Below are 9420 nucleotides of genomic sequence, written 5' to 3'. Positions count from 1 at the left end.
AAAGAGAAGACAGTGAGTAAAAGGAGAAAAAGGGGCTCACAAGGATCAAGATGGTACATGTGGCTCTGGCCTCAGCAGCAGATCTGGAAGAATGGCTGTTGCTATGAATGTGTTGGACTTGATACATGTGCCTGTACAGGGAAACGACCATGGAGCCACTAGTCCAGACCATGAGGCCCGAACATATGAAGTCTATTGTGAAGAATATGGCTGCAACTACAAAACTTATAATCCTGTCTGGATTCAGTGAGGAACAGCATCCATAATTTACTTTTATATTAGTACTAAAGTTTTCACTGTGCTTTGGATTAGTCATTTGAAAGGGAATAAGGATATTTACCAAAAAATGCAAGATCCAGCAAAGGAAGCAACAGAAGGCGATGCACTTTGGTGATTTCATTCTGAGCTCCATCCACTTAGAGAAATTGGGGCAAAGCCTAATGCTTTGGAAGCCACTGAGGATGGAAGTAGTGCTAAGACAAATCCCTCTGGCCACCCTTTGAAAATAGAAGAGAAATTTACATCCAGCCTCACTCAGGAAATATTTTGATCCAAAAGCTGTCATTGTATGAGGGATCCCTCTAGAGAAAAGCACCAAGGAGTTGGCTAGGACTGGTTGATTGAGAATCAAATCTGTGGGTCTGACCTTGTGTCCAGTGAGCAAAGTGAAGTTATAAAGACAAAGGAGGAATGAGTTCCCGAGGATTCCCACTCCCATCTGAGTGACTAAGATAATTCCCATTTCCCACTTTGAAGAAGCCATCACATCAGTATCTATGGGACATTGACTTTAGTTGGAGCCAGAGGAATGCGCAATTCAACCAACCAAAAGAAATATGTTACCATCACCACCATGCCCAGTAACTTCCAGTGCTAAGCGTAACACAGACTTTCTCAATTTAAATGAGCATTAAGCATGTGTTTATGGGTGCAGGGGTTACTCCTGAAGATTCTGGTTCTACTTGGAAACATGTAATGCCTATTTATGGGATCTGGGTGAATGCATTATGGCCCATCTGTGCAACAGAGTTTTCTACATTTGTAAATGGAGTGAAGAGAATCTGATCTACAGTTATGACCTGGATGCATTATGCATTGAAAAGCCAGCTACAAAACTGTGTGCAGAGTGTGCTGGAGTTTTTCCAATTATATGAAGGAATGAAAATACAGGCATAGAACACACATTTGTATAGGATGGGGCAGAATTTAAAGCTAGACTTTTAAGGAAAAAACTTGTTAGAGTGTTTTATTTGTACAAGTGTACATGTTTCACATAATTATTAAATTATATTAAAGCAAAGTAAATGTTTTAAAACCACTAAATACACAGGTTAAAAACAGTGACTGAATATCCAGTTGTTGGTCTCCATGTGTAAATGAAATACTTGAAGTGAATTGAAAATACAGAATTTTGACTGTATATCCCTAAGGGGAAAATATGAGGCAAAACTACCTACAGGGCTTCCCTGGTGGCTCAGTGGTTGAGAATCCGCCTGCCAATGCAGGGGACACGGGGTCGATCCCTGGTCCGGAAAGATCCCACAGGCCGTGGAGCAACTAAGCCCGTGAGCCACAATTATTGAGCTTGTGTGCTGCAACTACTGAAGCCCATGTGCCTAGAGACCGTGCTCCACAATGAGAGAAGCCACTGCAATGAGAAGCCCGCACACCGCAACGAAGACCCAACACAACCATAAATAAATAAATAAATATATAAAAACTACCTACAAAGAAACCTTACGTATTGTTTATATATTTTACTATAATGAATTGGTAGAGTATTTTGGAATAAAACATGTTAAAATAAACGGTAAAGAGTTTTTATGTAAGACAAAATAAATGCAAATATAAAACCAAAGAATTTTAATAAAACTTAAAATCCACATCTGATAAAAACAATACTAACTAGTATAGTATTAGATTTTAAACTGATATGTATTTCATTTCCCTTTCCATTGAAAAAAAATTCTGGAAAATTTGGACAACCCTACAAAAATGCCTAATTCTAGCACCCAGTTTATGGACTCAATATAAGACCCAGTATAAGTAAACAGAGTGTCTTGAGGAGAGGAAAAAATATCTTAATTACATTTAGGACACCAGCTTTCCAAGATAATCCTGAAACTATTTGTCATATAAGAGAAGCAAGGAAATTGAGCACCGATGTCACAGGATTCCACCTGAAGAAGCTGCTCCTGCACAATTTTGGTACAGCAGTAACTCCAAAAAATTGACGCATATAAATGAAATGTCTATAAATTATATAAAAATAACTACAAAAGTTAATGCTGGGGCTTCCCTGGTAGCGCAGTGGTTAAGAATCCGCCTGCCAATGCAGGAGACATGGGTTCCAGCCCTGGTCCGGGAAGATCCCACATGCCGTGGAGCAACTCAGCCCGTGTGCCACAACTCCTGAGCCTGTGCTCTAAGGACCGTGTGCCACAACTACTGAGCCCACACGCTGCAACTACTGAAGCCCACGCTCCTAGAGCCCATGCTCTGCAGCAAGAGAAGACACTGCAATGAGAAGCCTGCGCACTGCAATGAAGAGTAGCCCCCGCTTGCCGCAATTAGAGAAAGCCCACGAGCAGCAAGGAAGACCCAACACAGCCAAAATAAATAAATAAAAATAAATTAATTAATTAAAAATAAATAAATAAATAAAATAACACAAATTTTGTAAAAAAAAATCAGTTTAACAAAATGAACTTGCCTTACTATGTATAAAGTATAATAATAACTACAGGATGCTACTGGCAAAAGCCAAAAAATAGAATAGAACAAGGAGCTTGCAAATTATCTGTGTTTGCAGGTATTTATATGATAAGTCTAGAGAAGTTTATACATGATAAAAGTTGATGAATTAGTTTGGAGAAATGACTTATTTAATATATGCTATTAAAATATTTGGAGATTTAATTAAGACATTAGAGCTATATTTCCAACTTTAATCTTAGAGAAAATAAATAGACACTAGATCTAAACATAAGGAACAGCCAATCTCTTAGGTAAAAATGCTGCAATATATCTTCGTAATTTTGCCTGGGCAAAGTATTAGTAAGCATGTACCAAACCTGTGGACTTAAAACATCTTTAGCACATTTGTATTTATAAAAATTAGAACTTTTTTCACTTTTATCATACCTATTGCTGAAAGATTCCTAAAACAAATAAAAAAGTAAAACTCAATGAAAACATGTAAATATACAGAACAATAAGAGGTGATTATAATCTCAGTGCTTTTTTGGGGGGGAAATGTATATGAATAAGTAATTCTTAGGAAAAAAATCACACATTATAAAATATGATTTTCTCATAAACACTAGAAAAAGCCAAGTTACATTGAAAAGGACATTGAATGTTTCATATATACATTGGAAACTGACATTAGGGTCAGTTTCCTATAATAAAGAATTATGTTGGGAATTTCCTGGCGGTCCAGTGGTTAGGACACCACACTCCCACTGCAGGGGACACAGGTTCAATCCCTGGTCAGGGAACCAAGATCCTGCATACCGGGCAGTGTGGCCAAAAAAAAAAATAGAAAAGAAAAAACAAAAATTATATCATCTGTCTTTTGTATCAAAAACAATAGTCAGGGCTTCCCTGGTGGCACAGTGGTTAGGAGTCTGCCTGCCAATGCGGGGGACACAGATTCGAGCCCTGGCCCGGGAAGATCCCACATGCCGTGGAGCGACTAAGCCTGTGCACCACAACTACTGAGCCTGTGCTGTAGAGCCTGAGAGCCACAACTGCTCAGGCCCCCGTGCCTAGAGCCCGTGCTTTGCAATAAGAGAGGCCACAGCAATGAGAGGCCCACACACCGCAGTGAAGTGTGGCCCCCGCTCGCCGCAACTGGAGAAAACCCGCATGAAGCAACGAAGACCCAATGCAGCCAAAACAAAACAAAACAAAACAAAACAACCAATAGTCAAATGATTTAAATTTTAGATATTTTTAAAACTTGGCTTGCTACATTGTAAACTGTAAAAATCCTGGTTTTCCTGCTGCCTCAACACCCTCACAGACTGGGCATAAACATCCAACTAGAGTGACCAGGTGCACCAGTGTGGAGGCTGGCCCCTGCCACAAATTCCCCTTTTTGCCCTCCCCTGACTGTGACCAAGGAACATTCAAACCTTCCAGTGAAATCCTCCTTCACCCTTTGTCCCCTCTGAAACTCAATAAAGGCACTAGCCCACAGATTCATCCCCCTCCTTCTCTTTCCCTCCTCCCCACCTACTTGATTGAGCCCACTCCCTTGGTGACCTCTCCCCATATGTTCTCCTCTTGCCATGAGTGCCTGTGTCTCTAGGGCTTGTGAGTATAATAAAATTTGTTTTCCTGGGCCTCTCTCACATTCCGTTTTGTAGCTGCATCTGACAGAACATATGAAAGGTTACAAAACAACCAAAAATTTAAATAGTTTTGAAAATCATTTAGCATGATGAATACATACAATTTTATATGATATATTTTTCTAATCTTGTTTCCAAAATAATTGTGCACTTTAGGATTCAGTAAATTAAATGCTTTGTAAAATATATATCAATCGTATTTCAGTAACTGAAATAAAGAGAACAATTTGTATTTAAGTGTGAGGATATGCCTCGGTAAACAAACTACAAAACTAGTGATAAAATGATCTAGCTGGGTGTGGGGTGGGTGAGTAGGAGAAGAACATATCTTATTACTCATTCATATCCCTTAGACGTTGATTAGTATGTTGTGTAAGAGATGAAGAAGATGAATTCACTCAGCCATAAAGCAGCAGATGTGATTTAAGAGAAATCTTAGTGACTGAATATAAATTCTCCAGAAGGATACTTCACTAGGTGAAGCAGGGTTACCTATCTGAGGTGAGACGGTGGAATGGAGCAGGGTAGGGGGTGTCAGAGTGAAGATTCACCTTAAATTTATACACCTAGGGCTTCCCTGGTGGCTCAGTGTTTGGGAGTCCGCCTGCTGATGCAGGGGACACGGGTTCGTGCCCTGGTCCGGGAGGATCCCACATGTCACAGAGTGGCCGGGCCCATAGGCCATGGCTGCTGGCCTGCACTTCCGGAGCCTGTGCTCTGCAACGGGAGAGGCCGCAGCGGTGAGAAGCCGCGTACCACACACACAAAAAATTATACACCTATAGATTTGTTAAAATTTGCACAATGAAATTTATAGTTTTACAATTAAATTTTTTAATTTTATAATTTGGAAAACACCACTTAAGATTGAAAGGAGAAAATTTGGGTATAACTAATGAAATAAAAATATGAAATAGCATTTATTTTTTTGCCCAAAGGCAAAGATTTGTGAAATATTAGGAAGAGACATCAAAAAATTAAATATAGGACTTCCCTGGTGGTGCAGTGGTTAAGAATCCGCCTACCAATGCAGGGGACACGGGTTTGATCCCTGCTCTGGTTAGATCCCACATGCCATGGAGCAGCTAAGCCCATGCACCACAACTACTGAGCCTGTGTGCCGCAACTACTGAGCTTGGTGCCGCAACTACTGAAGCCTGAGTGCCCAGAGCCCACGCTCCGCAGCAAGAGAAGCCACCGCAATGGGAAGCCCCGCAATGAGAAGCCCGCGCACCGCAACGAACAATAGCTCCCGCACACCACAACTAGAGAAAGCCCACGTGCAGCAACAAAGACCCAATGCATCCAATAAATTAATTAATTTAATTAAATATAAAACAGGTAAGAAGACATGGTATGCAAATTAATAACACTTGTTTAAGTAAAAAGCCAGGATCCTGTAGATCTGGCAGTTGCTGCGGTTATAAATGACAATACAAAATCATGATATTTCCCTGATCACCGGGTTTTGGGTAACAAAGGGGGGCTCTAAATTAAGAGACTCCTGTTCTCAGAGAGAATGATGTGGACCTGGCTATTAATCAAGTTCTCTAGTCAGAATTTTATTTTATTGTTTTTATTCTTATCTTTTTAGACCCATACACCCATTGTACCCAGCCCCCATCTCTGGCAACTTCTAACTGTTTTCTGTATATATGAGCTTGGGTTTGGGGTTTTTTTTCCTTTTTTTAGATTCCACATATGAGATTATACAGTATTTGCCATTATCTGTCTTATTTCACTTAGCATATAATATCCTCAGGTCCCATCCATGTTGTCACAAATGGTAAGATTCCATTCTTTTCTACAGTTGACTGATATTCATCTATCTGTCTATCTATCATCTATCTATCTATCACATCTTCTTTATCCATTCATTCACTAATGGACACTTAGGCTGTTTCCATATCTTGGCTGTTGTAAATAATTCTGCAATGCAATGAGTTTTTTCTTCTTCAGGTAAATACCTATAAGTGGGATTGCTGGATCATAAGGTAGTTCTATTTTTAATTTTTAAAGGAGTCTTCATACTGATTTCCATAGTGGGTACACAAATTTACATTCCCATCAACAGTGCACAAGGATTCCCTTTTCTCTTAATCTTGTTTTTATTAACTTGATCCTTCCAAGTGTTGTGCCTATAGTTGCCCAGATAATGTGATTTGCAAATAGATATAAACACTGAGTAGTGGAAATTCGATTTCATCTGTAGTTGATGAAAGTACAGTGGAAAAGGACATGGTACTCCACACTTCCACAGTCCAGTGGGAAAGCACAGGGATTAGAAACACACAGATAAACATAAAGTTGTAACTTTGATAAACACAGTGAAGCAGAAACAAATGTTTTTCACAAGGCAGAGTAACTTTGGAGAAAAAGAAAAAAAACCCGGAAATGTGATGAGGGAAAGTTTCCTAAGGTTGTATCACTGGACTGATGCAGTGGTGTAGCTGGGGTGGCCAGACAGATATCTGCGCCTGATGAAGTTTTCAGCACAGAGAAGTAATTTTTATGGATTCTTCCCTATTGCTTCTATTATGTTTACTTTTCTATACTTCTTCTAATACTTTATTTTCTTACAGTAATTTAAAGAACATACTTCATACAGATCATTGCCTTTATTTAATTATATTGAACCAGTGTCATGTTTTTCATAAATCAAGTGACTGAGTACATGCCACTCTGTATTGGGACACTACTCTGTACTATTGCTCTATTTGTCTATCTTTGTGCCACTATGACACCATCTTAACTATGATAATCTTAATAAAATTTTACTATCTGATTGTGTAAATCCTCCAAATTTATTCTTCAGAAATGCTCTATTTTTTGGCCTTTTGCTATCCATGTCATTTTAGAATTGTTTTGTCAATTTTCACACACACACACACACACACACACACACATCTTCTGGATTTTCCTTGAAAATGCATTGACTATATAATCAATCTGGAGAGAACTGCTATTTCCTACAATATTGAGTCTTTCTATCAATTCGTAAACATAGCTTTTCTTTCCATACATTTATTAATATCTTGTAGTTATCTGTATAGAGGTCTTGTATATCTTTCATTAGATTTGTTTATTGGTATTTAATGTTAGTAATAGTGATAAAAAGTTTTACTTTAATTTTATCTGCTTCTCTTATGATAGAAATTGATTTTAGAATATCGACCTGTATAAAGCACCTTGCTAAATTCATCTAGTCTAATATTTGTAGAATATTTTGGATTATTATTCAAACAAAATCAGGCCATCTATAAATAATAGCTGATGCATTTTCTATATTTTTAATTAAAAAATTTTTTTTTGCTGTGCGATGCGACATGCGGGATCTTAGTTCCCTGACCAGGGATAGAACCCATGCCCCCTGCAGTGGGAGAATGGAGTCCTAACCACTGGACTGCCAGGGGATTCCCTGATACATTTTCTGATCTTATTTCACTGGCTGGGTACCAGTCATATGTTGCATAGAGCTGATAATGGGCTTCCATCTCTCAATCTCAAGGATAAAACTTTTAAGAATAATTTTTGTTGTAGCTATTTTGTAAATACTTTATCACAATGAAAGTTTCCTTCTATTCCTAGCTGAATAAGTGTCTTTCTCAGGATTGAGTTCTGACTTTTATGGAGCATATTTGATGTATCTGCTAATATGATAGCATGTTCTTTCAAGTCTATTAATGTGGTAAATTATATTGCTTTTTGAAATTTAAACCAAAATGCATGTAGAATATAAATACATGATATATTTTCTTTATAAATGACTGGGTTTGATTTGCAGATATTTAGATTAGGATTTTTGAATCTATGCACATATAAATTATTGGCCAGTAGTGTTCCTTAATGTACTTGTAAAGTTTTATCAGGAAGGTTCATTAATTAAAATAGGAGTGTCTCTTCTTTCTCTATGCTCTGTGAGAATTTGTGTATTATTAGAATTATTACTTTCTTAAATTTCTCAAAATTTACCTATGAAGTAATCTGAGCCTGAAATGTATTCTTTCTTTTTGTTTTTAAATTATGTTTGTGAAATAATTAGATATAAATCTCTTCTGTTTCTATCTTATGATCTTTAAGCCTCCACCACTATCAACATATCATGCAACATTTGATTGTTACCTAACTAGTGGAATAAGGCCAGAAAACATATCAAATATTATTTATAAAAGTCCTGATGTTGTTTTGAAACAGATCTCCAGAAACACAGGACTTCAAGGACTAAATCCTGGAAGTTGAATCTCTGAGAAACATTGCCAAGAATGGATTACAACTTCAGAACCTCATTTCTATGTGAACCATCCAGAGATGACCCAAGATCAGCAAATACAGATTTTAAGCCCAGCCAAGGACCTGCTCTCCAAAAGGCAGAAGATATCTCTGAGTTTCAGAACACTAAGCACAGCTTATTTCAAAACACCAGGGCTTCCCTGGTGGCGCAGTTGTTGAGAGTCCGCTTGCTGATGCAGGGGACACGGGTTCGTGCCCCGGTCTGGGAAGATCCCACATGCCGCGGAGTGGCCGGACCCGTGAGCCATGGCCGCTGAACCTGCGCATCCGGAGCCTGTGCTCCACAGCTGGAGAGGCCACAACAGTGAGAGGCCCACGTACCGCAAAAAAAAAAAAACAAACCTAAAAACACTAATAACTCTGTGCAAGGAAGGAACTGCAAAGACTCTATAAGTCATTTCATTTATGGCTGCAGCCAGAAAAACACAAAAAGGATGAAACTATTTTTCAGGTAGCTCTGGAACAGTTTATGATCAATAAGCACTGCAGTGAAAGGTCTACTTTGAAAGAGAAATGGGAATCAAATGGTGGAAACCTGGAGAAATTCATGGAAGACCTGAGTGACGATGGCACGAGGCCACCTGGCTTAGTGAGTAGAGGATTCTGACCTCTGGGGAGACTGGCAGAAAGGAGTAAGGAGTAAATACATTTAGTTGTAGATAGATGCCTGGAAGAAGAGAAAGAAGGGTTATTGTAGATCCAGTTATTAGTCAGACCATTCTTCCTCACCAAGGCAAATATTTACTGTCCTAAGTAAGCAAGAATAAAAATT

This window comes from Delphinapterus leucas, chromosome 20 (genome assembly GCF_059928025.1).
Source record: "Delphinapterus leucas isolate spDelLeu-1000000601 "Yukka" chromosome 20, BTC_Dleu_Yukka2, whole genome shotgun sequence".
Lineage (NCBI taxonomy): Eukaryota > Metazoa > Chordata > Mammalia > Artiodactyla > Monodontidae > Delphinapterus > Delphinapterus leucas.
Note: the sequence above shows the minus strand (reverse complement) of the source record.